The sequence below is a fragment of the Triturus cristatus genome, chromosome 3_2, assembly GCF_964204655.1.
Source record: "Triturus cristatus chromosome 3_2, aTriCri1.1, whole genome shotgun sequence".
Taxonomy (NCBI): Eukaryota; Metazoa; Chordata; class Amphibia; order Caudata; family Salamandridae; genus Triturus; species Triturus cristatus.
In genome coordinates this window covers 166,233,165-166,237,070 of record NC_140584.1, presented here as the reverse complement: position 1 = coordinate 166,237,070, position 3,906 = coordinate 166,233,165, and positions in this window count along the sequence as shown.

The window sequence follows — 3,906 nt, the reverse complement described above, 5'->3', positions numbered from 1 at the left end:
GCCCCCCTTGCCAAATGAACCGCAGAACCTTGGATTTTATTTTAGGGACAAAGTCTTTGTTTTTCAAGTTCCACGGGGAGTGCCTGAAAAATATATAAAAGGTTAGGGAGCACTGTTATTTTAACCGCGTGTATGCGGCCAAGCCAAGATATAAAGAGCGGTTTCCATCGTACAAGGTCCGCCTGGAGTCTTAGGATGGAGGGCGGGAAGTTAGCTCTATAAAGTTCTTCCACCATAGGCATCAATTGTACCCCCAGGTACTGGAGAGGGCGGAAAGTCCACTGCAGTTGGGTACATGCCTGAAGTTCCCCGACTTCGGCGTCTGGGTTTGTGAGATTAAGAACATAAGATTTGTCTGGGTTCACCTTGAAGCCCGCCACCGCTTCAAAGCTCGTAAGTTCCGTCTGAAGCGCAGGGAGAGAGGTAGCCGGATCCGTAAGAGACAAAAGCACATCGTCTGCGAAGAGGGATATCTTATGCATTTCCCAGCTAAAAGGAATGCCCTTTATCTCTGGCGCTGCACGTATGGCCATGGCCAGCGGCTCAATACTGAGGGTGAACAGCAAAGGTGACAAAGGGCACCCCTGCCGGGTACCCCTAGTCAGGGAAAAGGGAGCCGATAAGACCCCATTCACCTGTACCCTTGAGCGAGGTTGAACATAGTTAGCTCGGATCATAGTAATAAACTTATCATCAAACCCAAAGTGTGCAAGCGTGGTGAAGAGGAACGTCCAGTCTACCCTCTCGAATGCCTTCTCGGCATCTAACCCCACCAGTACTGCCGGGATCTTTTTCTTGTTAGCTTTCTCGATTAGATGGATTATACGCCTAGTGTTGTCATGTGTCTGACGACCTTTAATAAACCCAGACTGATCCGGATGGATGAGATCCGGCGTAAGATCATTCAGTCGAGTTGCGAGAATAGCTGAGTATAATATCTGAAAGAAACACGTTAGTTAGATTCCTCACCTTAGAATATCCCCAGGCGTCAGACTGGATCCGGAAGATTTTTCGTCAGCAATACCCCTTGCGCGTCGCTAGGCGCCGTCTGCGGCTCCGCGTCCGTTGTCGGCGTCGTGCGCCGGAATGACGTCGTCGGAGTACTTAGACGCCGCCCTCGCGCGCTGACGTCAGTTCTTCTTTTTTCCGCGCCAGTAAGCGCAGATCCGGGAGAGCTACCCCTTTAGTCACTTTTTGACTAACTTTTTTCGATCCTTTTTGATCTTGTCTAGACTCCGGTGCCGGTAGGATGCCTGGTTTTAAAGCCTGTGCTGACTGCAACCGCTTGATGTCGGTTACGGACCATCACCGCCGGTGCCTTTACTGCTTGGGCCTCGACCACGACGCGGCGTCGTGTTCGGACTGCAAGGCCCTGACCTCGAAGGCTAGACGGGAGCGGTCCCGTAAGCTTCTCGAGCTTCGCCACTCGGCTCCGCGCCCCTCTCGATCCCGGTCCAGGAGGAGGTCCAAGGATCGGTCACGGAGCCGCAGCCGACGTCATCATCGATCGTCTGGCTCCAAGTCTTCGGGTAAGTCGAAGCACTCCAAGAAGTCCAAGAGGCGACACCGCTCTTCGGACTCCCCTCGCCGGTCGCGCGACTCGGCCGAGGGTCAGGGTGGTTCCACCCCCGCGGCTCCAGCAGAGCCGCAGGCGCCGCGCAAGTCCCCATACCCGCCGGTCCCTGGGACTGACGCGACGCCGGCGGAAGTCAGTGCCTTCCTCTTGGCCATGAGGAACCTGGCTCCGCCGTCGACGCCCGCTGGCGTGCCTTCGGGCCCCGCGGACCCGACTGGGCAACCTTTCCTGCCGGCAGCTCCGGCCCTGGCGCCGTCGACAGCTCCGGCCTCGACGCCGCAAGCGCCCGAGGGACCCGTTCCCGAGTCCCTGCCGACGCCGGCCGACCTCGTCACGCCTCCTCCGCCGGCGTCGACACCGGTACCACCTCCGACGCCGACTCCGCTCGCCGTCGAGCCCCAGTTCAGCCCAGCTCCGGGCCCGGCGCCGTTACGGCGTCGATGGACGCCGCGTTCGGCGCCGCTGGAGACACATTTTGTCTATCGCCCGGCTCCGATCCTTCCTCCTGCATACCAGGAATCGGATGATGGGGGCGAATGGGAGGGATCCGAGGATCCTATGGCCGCTCAGGCTCAACTGTCACAGGACTGGGCAGATGAACTGGGGGAGGCCAGTGGTCTGGATACCTCTCCGGACACTGGATTCATCTCTCCTCCGACTGTGGCTTCGGAGGAGGGTGCTGCTTTCTCTGTGGTGCTGCGCAAGGCGGCCGCAGCCCTTGGGCTCGAGCTACCTGCCGTGGCTGTGAGGACTAACGTCCTCACTGAGGTGCTTCAGTCTGCAGCAAGCTCCACTGAGCCTCTGCTGCCATTCAATGAGGCCCTCACTGACGTTCTGCAGGGCACCTAGTCCAAGCCCTCCACATTTCCTCCTGTGGACAGGAACATCGCCAGGCGCCACCGCCCTGCTCCGGGCGACCCCAGTTTTCTGTCCCAACACCCTACCCCCGAGAGCCTGGTTATCCAGGCCTCTACCTCCCAATCCTCCTTCCCGACCGCTCCGCCGGACCGGGATTCCAAGAGACTGGAACAGTTCGGCAAAAAGCTGTTCTCCTCCCTTAGTTTGGGTCTGCGGTCTTTGAACACCGCCTGTCTCTTGGACCGTTATTCCCACTCTCTGTGGGATACGGTGGAGGACGTGCTGCCCCTGTGTCCGGAGGAGGTCCAGACACGACTTACCCAGGCTCTGGCCGATGGGAGGGATGCAGCGCGACATGCTATCCGATGTGGGCTTGACACTACGGACTCGCTGGGTAGGGCGATTTCTACCTCAGTGGCGCTTAGACGTCACGCCTGGCTGCGGTCCACGTCCTTTTCGGGCGATGTCCAGAGCACCCTCATGGACAAGCCCTTTGATGGCACTCACCTTTTCGGCGAGAAAGCGGACAGTGCGCTGAATCGCTTTAAGGACTCCCGGGCTACGGCCAAGTCCTTGGGCCTTTCTGCCCCGCGGTCGCAAACTTCCGCCTTTCGCCCCTTTCGTGGCCAAGGAAGGGGTGCCTCCTCACGTGCGCCTAGCCACCAGCCGCAGAACCAACCTGCATGCGGTCGCGGACGTGGTTTCCGCCGAGGCGGTTCTTGAGGACGACGCGGTCAGCCCACATCCACCCCGGCAGCATCCGCCTCAAAGCCTTCCTAGTCCGAGCTTTCAGGCCCATTCCACGCCAGTGGGCGGCAGAGTTCGCCATCACCTGCTCCACTGGCGGTCCATCACATCGGACAGGTGGGTGCTGCAAATCGTCCGAAGGGGCTACTCCCTCCCCTTCGAGACGACCCCTCCAGCCATGCCACCGCAGCACCACCGTATCTCGGGGGATCATTTGAATCTTCTCCACGAGGAAGTTTCGGCCCTCTTGGCCAAGGGGGCCGTCGAGCGCGTTCCGAGCCCAGAAGTAGGTCGTGGTTGTTATTCCCACTACTTTCTGGTTCCCAAGAAGGGCAAAGGGGGCCTACGCCCTATCTTGGACCTCCGGAACGCCAATGCCTTCCTCCGGAAGGAAAGGTTCAAGATGTTAACTCAGGTTCTAGCTGCCCTAGACCCTGGAGACTGGATGGTAGCGTTGGACTTGCATGACGGATATTTCCACATCCCCGTCCTGCCGGCCCACCGGCGTTACCTGCGGTTCACGGTGGGCCAAGAGCACTTTCAGTTTACCGTGCTCCCCTTCGGCCTCACCAGTGCCCCTCGGGTGTTCACGAAAGTGATGGCGGTGGTCGCAGCTCATCTGCTCATCTGCGCAGATCAGGGGTTCCAGTCTTCCCCTATCTCGACGACTGGTTGTTGAAGGCGGGCTCGCCCCAGATAGTCATCTCCCACCTCCAGACTACGGC